Source organism: Anolis sagrei, chromosome 1 (genome assembly GCF_037176765.1).
Source record: "Anolis sagrei isolate rAnoSag1 chromosome 1, rAnoSag1.mat, whole genome shotgun sequence".
In the NCBI taxonomy this organism is placed as follows: domain Eukaryota; kingdom Metazoa; phylum Chordata; class Lepidosauria; order Squamata; family Dactyloidae; genus Anolis; species Anolis sagrei.
In genome coordinates, this window is record NC_090021.1 from 244398087 (window position 1) to 244410702 (window position 12616).

General features: G+C 39.4%; 1 protein-coding gene across 4 annotated transcripts in view; it reads left to right on the forward strand.

Annotated features, from left to right (window-relative positions):
• Positions 1-4963: 4963 nt before the first annotated feature.
• Positions 4964-12616, forward strand: part of TNNT3 (troponin T3, fast skeletal type) — a 44034-nt gene continuing 36381 nt past the window's right edge. For 3 of the 4 annotated variants that reach the window (XM_060768599.2, XM_067462598.1, XM_067462599.1), the window contains exon 1: positions 4964-5071. The gene's annotated coding sequence lies outside the window, so the exon portion shown is untranslated. The remainder of the gene's footprint in view (positions 5072-12616) is intronic. The other variant, XM_060768617.2, reaches the window with a different exon arrangement.

Below are 12616 nucleotides of genomic sequence, written 5' to 3' on the forward strand. Positions count from 1 at the left end.
CTAGGACTGCGTGATGTATTGGTGAATAATGCGTGCAGATCCCAGGCTTTTTGCAGCTGACAAATGGTAATTTTGTCAGCACCAATTGTGTTTAAGTGCAGGCCAAGTTTTGTAGGCACTGCACCCAGTGTGCCAATCACCACTGGGACCACCTTGACTGGCTTGTGCCAGAGTCTTTGCAGTTCAATCTTTAAATCCTCATATCGTGTCAGCTTTTCCAATTGTTTCTCTTCAATCCTGCTATCACCTGGGATTGCAACATCAACTACCCATACTTTTTAACACAATTGTGAGGTCAGGAGTATTGTGCTCTAAAACTCTGTCTGTCTGTCTGAATTCGAAAGTGGCAGAGGAGTTTGGCGTGTTCATTCTCTGTAACTTTTTCCGGCTTGTGATCCCACCAGTTCTTTATCGCAGGCAGATGGTATTTGTGCGCAAGTTCCAATGAATCATCTGAGCAATGGTGTTATGCCTCTGCTTGTAGTTTGTCTGCATGACATTATTATTATTATTATTAGTTCCCCCAACAGACATGCAACCACATATTTATACACATAAAGATTGATAGGTCATGGGATTGTGGATGGAAAAGATAAGGCAAGGTGGCGAGGGAGCCACATGCACACCCTCTAACATGAGTTTGGTAGTGGGAATGACAGGAAAATAAGAAAAGCTATTGGTTTAGATCAGTGGTTCTAAACTGGCTGGGATTTCTGGGGGTTGTAGGCCAGAACACCTGGGGACCCACAGGTTGAGAATTACTGGTTTAGATGGCTATATTGATATAAATATTCCAGGAAGGGGGGAAAACCTGTGGCCATCTGACCTAAAATATTCCAATATAGTGAACATGTAACCATTGTAGAAACCTTTTTTGTACCTAGGTGACTTCAGAATATGGGAAATGTGTGGCTTCAAGATCAGTTTAAGTTTGGACTAAAATAGATGAATATGATGTTAATGAAATCAAACAGGGGCACGATACTGTATACTGGAGCTGGGATATAGTCCTTGTGTTGATTTGGCCAAAAAAGGGGAAAGGGGGAAGGAAAAAGGTAAAGAAAAAAGTGGAGTGCATAGGACATGAACTAGACAAAAACTTGTCATATAAATTACACTATGTAACACACTTTTTGTTCCTGGATTATAAATGTCACTTCCTAATTGGTTCTATAATTAAAAACATGGAAAATGTTAATTAAACTGCAAAATACCTCCTTTTTGCGGGACATTCTGCAGCAAATTTTGCTATAGTTTTTCAATGAATTGTAATGCATATCAGTGTACAAAGGTGTAAAACACATTGCATGGCAAAATGGATCAAGGGACTGGTGCTTTGGCAATCTTCACACAGGCATTGAAGTATGTGTGTGTGTGTGTGGGGGGGGGGAGGGATTGGGAAACCCCCCAATGTCTATACCTGTGAAGCTCTGGATACTGTGGATCTTGGAACTGGGTTGGAGCCAAACCATTTTACTCTGGTGTTGTAACAATGGGAGATGAGCATCAATGGATTTTGGTATTTTGGTATCCATTGGGGTTCAGCAAATACATTGAACATTCCTCCTAAAGATAACCCCCCCCCCCCCACCAGGGTTTAAACCCAAAAGATTTTGAACATTGTCAGAAGCTGGTGAATCTCCAGAGATTTGGGTAATTGTTGTTTTAACAACAACAACAACAACAACAACAACACACACACACAAACTTTGCCATCCCCTGGAAATGTCTTATCCACCATACTCACTGGTTCTCAAATTTGGGCACCAAATCATCAATTCAGTTCTTTTTTTAAAATAGAGAGGGAAGGAAATCCATAATTTAATCAAGATTTTACACACACGCTATTTACAATTCTTTTATAATCATAGAATCATAAAACTGAAAAGAGTCACAAGGGCCTTCTAGTCCAACCCCATTCTACGGAGGAATACAAAACTGAAGTTCCTTGGATATTCATTTTATTGTGGTCAGGGAAACTTGAAATACATATTCAAGAGATATTTTTCAGACAGCGTGTTTACAATTCTTTGTTACTAATACCAGCCTCCTCCTCCTCTTCTTCTTTTGAAAATAAGAGATATGCCTATCTTAAAACAGAGCCAGTGTTGTGTAGCATGTAGAGTGTTGGTTTAAGACACTAGGATCCCATGTACATAGACTCATAATCCACTGGATAACATTGTTTGTTTATTTCTTTACTGTACTTATACCCTGCCCTTCTCATCCCCGAAGGGGGACACAGGGCTGCTTACAAATTATGGCAATAATTCAGTGTCAGATCCAGACAATAACAACAGTAAAACTCAATATTACAAAACTGTAAAAACTTATACATATCAATTATAAATAAGCTTTCAGATGATTAAAACAAAGGTCTAGCACCAACTTTAAAAACATTAAACCAATTGCTTCCACCATTCTTATACAAGTCATATTAATCCTCAAAGGCTTGCTTAAATAGCCAACTCTTAAGGTTTTTCCTGAAGCTTAAGAGTGAGGGGACTGGCCACACCCTCTCAACCTCAGGAGAAAGCAAGAGCACCTCCTGCTAAAAATACCTGCCAAGAAAACTTGATGATAAGTTCACCTGAGGCTGGATCTGTACTGCCATATTATCCAGTTTCAGAATGGAGTTTAACTGCATTGAACTGGATTACACCCCAGTTTAGAGTAAGATAATCCAGTTCAATGCAATTCAATCTGCATTATATGGCAGTGTAGATGGGGCCCAAGGATCATCATAGCTCAGAAATGACTAGGCAAATTAACATTGGGAAAAAAGATATTTATTCTTCAACTGTGATAATAAAGACATGGTCACATATTTTTATGGTAAAGCAGGGCATATGACTAACTGCCAGTAGTTACAGATAAATATGTAAGTCTAAAAAAACATTCTAACAGTTAAGTGTGGAGTTTTGTATGTTGTTTCAGAGCCATAACATTTGCAGGAAAGCTAGTCTGTTCCAAGAAAGCCTTTGATGAATCTCTGGACACTTCAGGCTAATCAGTTTTATTGGTGCAAATGGAAAAGAAAGTATGGTTCAGAGTGCCTTGTTTTGTTTTGCTTTCACAGTTTGATCTGGTAGGTCCAGCTTTGCTTCCTCACTTTTCTACTGAATTTGTAAGATACAGGAAGACACTGTGAGGACTCAAATCAGTTCTCAGCCACTTCTCCATATCGTTCAAATAATGGGGATTGGTCCTGAAAGGTATCTGTGTCAATCTGTTGCTCTCTAAACATCAGTGTCTTCAGGACTTACATATTAAGAACCAACATACGTTATTTGGTATCTCATGGACTACAGTCCACATCATCAGATGTTGTCTTCATTCCTTATTCAAATTATATTGTGTTTGGAAAACAGTGCTCTTGAATCTTAGCAAAAAGGATGACTTTACCTTTAAGCAAAGTAAGGCAGCCAATTTAAGTGTCAGATACTGTGGCAAGAGATATAAATGAAATACTGGACAGAATGGGTGTTCTATACCATCACCAAAGTTGGCTTGCTATTCCAGAGTCAGTGGAAAATAGTTGTTTATCATCATTGTCAGAGTAAGATTCCGTTGCCAATCTGGTCTTCTTCTGTACATGTAATGAGAGTGTGTGCCATATAGTCCTTTGCAGCAGTCTTGAACTTGACCCTATTTGTTTGGATCTTGATTTTAACTACAAGATGCTAATGAGTTATGTTTTATTGCCTTTGTAATGATTGTATATTTGTGCCATTGTTTTAATTGTTTTATGATGTTTTGAGCATGGAATTTTGCTATTGTAAACTGCTTTGAGGCACCTGTGGGCTGAGAAAAGCGGTATATAGATATAGTAAATAAATAAATTAATTTGTGTTGTCAAAGGCATTTATGGCCAGAATCACTGGGTTGCTGTGAGTTTTTCGGGCTGTATGGCCATGTTCCAGAAGTGTTATCTCCTGACGTTTCATCCACATCTATGGCAGGCATCCTCAGGGGTTGTGAGGTCTGTTGGAAACTAGGCAAGTGGGGTTTATATATATGTGGAATGTCCAGGGTAGGAGAAAGAACTCTTGTCTTGTTGAAGGCTTTCATGGACAGAACTACTGGGTTGTTGTAGGTTTTTCAGGCTATATGGCCATGTTCTAGAAGCATTCTCTCTTGATGTTTCACCTGCATAGATGCAGGTGAAATGTCAGGAGAGAATGCTTCTAGAACATGGCCATATAGCCCAAAAAACCTACAACAACCCAGAACTCTTGTCTGTTTCAGGCAAGTGTGAATGTTACAATTGGCCAGTTTGATTAGCATTGAATGGCCTTGCAGCTTCAAAGCCTGGCTGCTTCCTGCCTGGGGGAAATCTTTTGTTGGGAGTTGTTAGCTTGCCCTAGTTGTTTCTTGTCTGGAATTCCCCTGTTTTCTGAGTGCTGTTCTTTATTCAAACCTCTGAGGATGCTGATGTGGGCGAAATGTCAGGAGAGAATGCTTCTGGAACATGACCATACAGTCCAGGAAACTCACAGCAACCCATCACCCTATTTGTCAGAGTGTGTCTTTAAAACAATCAACAATAACCAAAAAAACACTTATATGGGTGATGATGCATGCAGCTAACTTTATTGAGGTTGAAACAATTCTGGGGTAAAATGGGCTTTAAAGCAAGAAATTACAAAACAACACTAGGCTCTTCTCTTCCCTCCATGATTGGGAGCCTGTATCTCCTTTGCACTGAGCAGCCCTCTTTACATTTTGCTTGCCTGGTTGGGTTATAAATATAGAAACCGAGGCCATAGGATGTTTGTTTCTCTCCCTCCCACTCCATATGTGTCCCTCCCATCTTTGCCTGCTGCAATTCCTTCAGCTGTTCCTATAGTTGGTATGACCTTTTCTCCTCCTCACCCCACCCCCTTCCATCCCTCTCCCTTTCCTTACTCTTTCCTTCCATCATGTTCTGAGCTTGATGACCAATGAGATTCTGTAGAAGATCAAATGTCACTATAACAGGAGGACTTAATCGCCTGGTGAGGTTTGCAGACCCCCGCAGCCTGTCCTATTCGGCAGAAAGCTCCTTGCTTCTCTCAGCTTCCCCTCTCAGGTAAGAATGAGATTCAGGCAAGAAGTCTATCTGTAAAATGGATCAGGGAAGGAATAGCATGAACAAACCATGGTTTCTAAGACTAGGAAGGTGTATAAGGATGATGGGTAGATATTTGTGGGCCTAGAATAACAGCATACATATTCTTTTCCTATTTGGAACTCACCTTTTTCCCGTCTATTCCAAGAGAGACTTGCTTCTAGGTAGAGGAAATAAACAGTAGTGGTCCATTAAAACAAAGGGGATATCCATCAAAACTAGGGCCTTCAGTAAGAACTACATGGTTGCAGTAGTGATCATGGAACATGTGCACCATATACATATAACACTAGAACATTCTATACTGAAATTATTACCCCCAGTGTGGTTATACTCATAAATCAAATTCAGTAAACAAGGAGTCTTTGAGAAGGGTTAATAAAAATATTCCTTAAACCTCTAGTGGGGCATTCATTATACATCTAGTGGGGCATTCATCTAGTGGTGAACCTGAGTATAGACATAGTAGTACTTGGATACAATTGGTAATTGATCTAATGTTTACAACAAATAGCAGTGAAGAATTCAGTTGCATATGTTTCAATGATTTCAAACAAGTGTTTAAAAAAGAGTTAATTTGATTTTGGAGTGTGGTTTTTGTTTTTTTGGTTTTTTTTTTTGGTTCTAAGCTCAAGCAAGACAGTGTGCCAGTGAACTGAATTGAGTAGAGAGATAATGTTTTATTGAAAAATATTTTTTGAAAGTGTTCTGATCTCTATTTAAAACATTGTGGCTTGGAGGCAGTTTGACTCCATCCCTAAAATGCATTATACAATTAGTGGTCAAGTCTCATGAATTATTCCCAAAGATGGCTTTTACTGACCCAGCAATTTTTCAAACACAGCAAATGCTGCAGGTTTCCTTGAAAATTATACATTTCAAGCCTGGACTCTAGGAATAGGGAGCATGTGGTTTGTAGAGAGACATGCTACTCATAACCAAGGATTGACCAGATGGGGATAACATAACTTGTGAGTCAGAACTCAGAATATGTTTATTATGATTATAATTAGTCAGGATTAGACTCTGAATTTTTGCTGTTTGCCTAGTGTCTACAAACAAATCCTCACAGAAATAACAATAATTTTTATTTCAAACATTGAAGGTGTTTAATATATGGCTAATATATAGCTACTGACTTGGAAAATGGTGGCTCTTTTGGGGACCATGAAAAAGTGCATGATAGAGAAAAGACCTGAGCATAAAAATTGATCAACCTTTCTTATTCAAAAATCTTTAAGGGGAAAAAATCTCAATAATATGCTTCTTAGGCATGGCCATTTGGGCAGGTTTAAAATAGTCACAGAAGTTGTGGTCATTGTGATTAAAACTGAATTAACATAGTCTTTTAGATATTCAGTACATGTGGAGATATCCTTCATATTTTAAATGAGATTATAATAAATCCAAAACTCAGTTGGGTTACTGTGCTGATGGAATATGGCATTGGCTAGGTTATGACAGAGAACTAAGGGGAAATTGCAGTGTTTTAATGCAAACCAGTTCAAATGGCTCTGTATGGCTGTAGTCTCCATATGGCAAGTCATTATTGGATCATCTTCTACACACCCGTGTAGGCCTTTTTTGGCTGTTGAAGTTGATCAGATGAGGATTGCCACAGTGTGGTGGTGATAAGGTGTACTAGAACATCTCTTATTTGATTTACCATTAAAACATGAAGATATGAAAGGCTTCACTGGATGCAGGCATGTAGCCGGGGGGGGGGGGGGGGCTCGGGGGGCTTCAGCCCCCCCCCCCCCGAAATTCTCATGGTGGTTCGCGAAAAGGCCTTACTGGTGCATTATTTAAACTGTTATGTTTATTAATATCATGATTTGATCACCATTCTCAATATATCCCATATGTATGGGGGTATTGGGGTAATGATACAAAAGGTTTGCTAGGCTAGACCCTCTTTCACTCAGACTCAGCCCCCCCCCCAAAACTCAGCCCCCCCGAAACCCCCCCTGAAAATTTTTTAGCCCCCCCCCCCCCCCCCCGAAACGAAATCCTGGCTACAGGCCTGACTGGATGCCCACCCTCAAACACCCCCCCCCCCCATGCTGAAGTGTAAGGCCAAGTTGGGTATGCTTACTAGGTTGGATAGTGTCTTTTGAGAAGCAACAAAAACTGGACAGCATCCAATAGAATCCACAAGGAGAGAAGGAGACACATCTCCAAGTCATCTCCATAGTCAGTGGATGACTATTTTTATTCTGGGTTATATTTATATATCAATGGCCTCCATCAGGGGTGATATGAAATCTACCTGCAGAGCTGAGAACAACATATCAACCACTGGACATTTCATTTTCTATCCCAACTACTGATGCATTTATTTGTGTGGAATGCATGTTTTTAACCATCTGCAGTCACTTTGGAAACCTTTACCAGTCCAAACCTTAACAGAAATGTCACCAAGTTCCCCCCCCCCCCCCAAAAGGGATACAGCTATGTAAAAGGGGATCAGAGCCTGACCAGGTTTCTTTCTGAGCCTTTTGTATTCTTAGTTAACTTTGTGCTTTGGAAACAAGCAGAACATAAGTGATGAAGGGCACAAATGTATGGGATTAAGAATGAACAACTTGGAAGCCATTTTTTAAAATAACTCCAGCTGTTGGGTTCTTCGTTCCAAATATAGAATCACATTGCAGTCCAGCTAAGTGGCTAAGAAGGATTTATTTGAGACCGCAAGAGAAAGAAAATAGACAAGAGTGCAACCAAGTGTATGCATGTATGTGTGTGTATGGCATGTCTAATAATGCACACACACAATGCTATTACATATGTACAATCAATTTTAGTTTATGTCCTGCCATTGTGAGCACTTATTACATGTATCAGATTGACTAGATATAATGTCAGGGGCTATTATCTGCCAAATGGTTTTCCTGTTGACTCCACCCTCTCCCCACCCTGGGATATCCAACTCTACCTGTCATTTTTTTTTTCATAACTGCCTGTCCATTTTTCCATTCTCCCATCCTGTCATACTCCTCCTGCCTCACCTCCCTTCTATGGCTAAGGAGAGGGAATGATTGATAGGAGGAAAGCTATTTTCATAAATGTCCTCTGAGGTGTGAGGGAGTGAATTCAATCTATCAAGGGGAAGATGGGTACATTCTCAGCTGTTAAGAAGTTCCCGAGGAGATGGGCAATGTGCTTTTAAAGCCAAGCATTTGAATAGGTTTAGGCCAAAAGGAACATATAGTTCTGAGCGGGAAGCAGAGATGTGCCTGGGGATCTATGTGACAGAATCATGATCCACCTTGTCTTCTTCAGTTTGACTCAGCCTTGAACATTTATTTATCACGTCTGTATTTCATAGAAGGTCTCTCAAACTCAAACAGCTTTTGAAGAGTCTATTCCAATTGCATATAAAGTGTAGCTTCCTGATTGCTGTTACTGTGGGGATTTCTTTGCTAGTTTCAAAGACATGAAGTGGGCAACAGACATTATAAAATCCTGTTTTAAAGTCTGGTGGAGCTGGCATGTTGTAGCCCAAGATATCTTAAAAAGAGTAATCACTGAAATAGACAAATTGTGCAAGCTTTGTATTTGGATCCCTCAACTTTTTAATGATAAAAATAGCTATTCAGGCTCCAATTTCCACTAGAATAGCAATGACAGAGGAGAAGACAGAGCTCCCAGAATTCCAGCCTCCACAACCATTCACCCCTGAGTTTCAAAAATCTGGAAAGGGCTTATATACACCTGTGGAGGTTGGGGTGCCAATCTTAATACTTGTCAAAATTAATTTTTATGAATATTTTGTATTAGCCCAAAGTCTTATAAAGTTTCCTGAAAATTAGCAAATTGAGACATCCAATATAGCAGGGAAAGGAATGATTTCTGAAGAAGGCTTTCTCTTGGGTTGTTCAGCATTGTAATATCGGAACAGGCTAGAAATATTGGTTAGTCAGTGTGGCTGCTCAACAGATTTGAAGAATTCCATAGTGCAAACATGTCCTTGGAACAAACTGTCAGTTATAGGGAACTTAACTAAGGTGCATGCAAAATAGTGATTAAATAGGTTGTGAAAATGTTCAATATGCCCAGTATATTTATTTACTCCTAACTATCCATACCACCAAGATATATGAAAAGTAAACCCAAATACATGCTATGTCTAGCAATTGAAACCTGGATATTATAGTAGGTAACATCAGGTCCTAATTCCCAGGATGCATCTAAGGCAGTGGTTCTCAACCTGTGTTTTGGTCTACAACTCCCAGAAATCCCAGCCAGTTTACTAGCTGTTAGGATTTCTGGGAGTTGAAGGCCAAAATATCTGGAGACTCACAGGTTGAGAATCACTGATCTAAGGGATGATCCCATAAGCAACCAAAACTCAAATTAGATTACAAACACCATTATTCACTTATTTGTCTTCTCAAATGAAGCAATGTATTATTTTAGTACTTTTCTTTTGGTTTCAAGAAAACCTTCAAATACTGCAGTTTTTAAAGCTGATTTAAAATTCAGGAAAAACATTTTGTGCAAAATTGCTCTATGGTTGATTTACAAAGAAACCAGAATGTTATGCACAGGAAACAGCATTTTCTTATGCAGAAATGGTATTTTCTATGCAAATCACCCATGTCCGAATGTTGCAATTCTGCAAATACAGAACTTTCTCTGCAAGAAATAGCATTATTTGCATTCAAAACAATATTTCCTGCTGTTTCCTGCATAGAAATACTATTTCCTGCATAGAATAGATCCTGATCTGTGACAATTGTAATCACTCCAGGAATCTTCTCTTAATGTTCCCTCAGCACTTAAGGAACATGTTTTCCAAACATTTTTGGAATGTGTTTCAAGTATACTTTCCATTGCTAGATGACACAGGGCTGGAAGATGCTTTGAAAATATTATGGATCAGCTTTAAACAACTTTATAAAATAACAATCTGATATAACATTTTGACATTTGTTTTTAAGAAGCAAGTGAACGTAAGGTGTTTTCACTCTTGTTTATACTTATTCAATCCAGACATTAATATTATATATCTTTTGGGCTGTTTTTACTGTGTAAGCAAGAAGTAAATTGGAGAGAAAGCATGGGTGGTTTAAGCAGGTCAGGTCCCTTTGTATTGTAGGTATGAAGCAATGAGGAAGAAATGTTCTTGTCATTCTTTTCTTGGCAAGATGCATTCTGAGGAAGTTTGCCATTCTCTTCCTCCAAACCTGAAGACCTTGTCACATTCACAGTCTCAGAAACAGAATATTTCCTATTGTGATGAGATCCTGAGAGAATGTGGCTTGTTCAAGATCATCTGCTGGTTTTTCCTGGCTGAGCGGGCATTCAAACTCTGGTCACTAGAGTCCTAGTCCAACACTCAAGAGAAAATGGTGGCTTGAAATTAGACAAGTAGATCAAAACAGTGATAGAAAATGAGACAGCATGGGGAGAACCCCATCTTCTGATGTCACTTTACTTCTGGCATGCTGACATTGAAGCAGAAGGATCCGTTATACCAAGCTAGGTGATGGGAACGTTATGGTGTTGGGAACTATTGATGGGTTTACTCTTTAGTAGCTAGGGATGGTAAAATTCCTAGGAGGAGGCTGTCCAGCAATGGAAGGTACACACTTTGTATGCTAGAGATAATCAAAAGGTGACAGTTCAGTTGCAATGCCATATGCCTGTGTCATGCGATAATGTCTGTCAAGAGAAGATGACAAACTAGGACTAAGTTAATGTCCAGGAATGGTCCTTTCTGCCATGAATAGAGTCTCCAATACACAAATACACTTCTGACATCAGTACTACCCCTGCTCTCATTCCCATTTTCTCTTAGAAATGTCCTCATGTATCCAGAATTGTGATGTCACTGCTACTAGGATGAAAAGCTATTTCCACACTGATCTGTTTGCAATAATTGATTCTTTAAAGTACTACTGCTTGTATGCTAGGTGCCAGGAGGAAAGGCGGACTGAATGCATGTCAGGGAGTGTGCATCATGCAAAGTTTTATTCCCTTTCATGCTCATCCAAATTACTGGAAATGGAGGGGAAATTTTGCAGAGAAGAAAACATTAATATGCCATGCAGGAGGAACCCTATCATTAGATATAGTTAGTTGGCTTCTTCAAGCAGTTGTTTGGGGCTATCATGAAAGAGCATGAAATTTCTTATTTGTTTTTCTATATTTCTATATTTTTTCCAAGAAGATGCATTTCACAGGATTGTCTCCAAGTGCCCAAAGACGTTGACAGATCTTAACCTGCAGCAGCTTCATCACATTAGAGCATGGATCCACTTTAAATCTGGTTTCTGCCTCCTGCAGAATTCTGGGGTTTGCTGTTTAGTGAGGCTCAGGACCTGCCTGGCTGAGCAGTTTAAAGGCACCCCCCTAAACCAAAAGCCCCAGAATTCTTCAGGAGACAGCCACACGATTTAAAGTGGATTCATGCTCTAATGTGATGAGGTCCCTGGGGCATTCAGGCAGCAATTATTTTGGGCAGCGGTTCTGAGACAGCTGTATGCCAAAGTTCTGGTGGTTATGGTTGTTGTCAGCTATGAATAAGGAAAATTTAATGTGTGGAGAAGAACACTTTCATATTCCTATTTTCTACTAAACCAAAAAAAAAATAAATCATCACATCTTTAGAAGATCTCTCCTATTTCATTTCTCACATTTCCTAATATAACCAAACATGGCAGTGTAACCCTTTTTATGCTATAGCTTCCTTGGCCCGCAATTTTGTGTGTGGACAGCTTATTGCTTTAACACACAAACTTGTTAATTGCAACCATGTGTGCAAATACACAGCCATTTTAGTGGGTTTTTTTGTTTGTTTGTTTGTTTTTCTTTGGGTACAGCAGTTGTGCAAGTTTCATTAGAAAAATGGCCTCCATTACAATCGTGCTTGTATGGGAAATTAACTGAGAATGTCAAATGTCAGTCTTAATGTACTCTTGTTTTTAGATTACTATTGATCCAAATGCTACTTTTCAGTTATAGCATATGTTGGATTTGTAACTTAATGTCAAGAAGTGTCAACCCATTTTGCCCATATTCTGACATCATGTTGTGGTGCATACCTTTTCATGGACTTCTTTCATTATTAAGCCACACACACCACACACACACACACACACACACTTCCTGATTGTGTAGTCCCATGTCTAGAATCGCCTAACATTTTCAGCTCCTAAGAAAAATACAGTCTCTTTGGCAATGTTCTAGGCCCACCCATAAAGCTTTTGTGACCAACAATTTAGAGATCACTTATCAGTGGGAAACTTTTAGCAAAGTGTCAATAGAGGAAAAATAATTTAAAGACAATGGATTACATTAAAGCAGGCATCTAGCCAGAGGGGGGGCTTGAGGGGCTTCAGCCCCCCCCCCCAAATTCTCATGGTGGTCCGCGAAAAGGCCTTACTGGTGCATTATTTAAACTGTTATGTTTAGTCATATCATGATCTGATCACCATACTCAATATATCCCATATGTATGGGGGTATTGGGGTAACGATACAAAAGGTTTGCTAGGGTAGA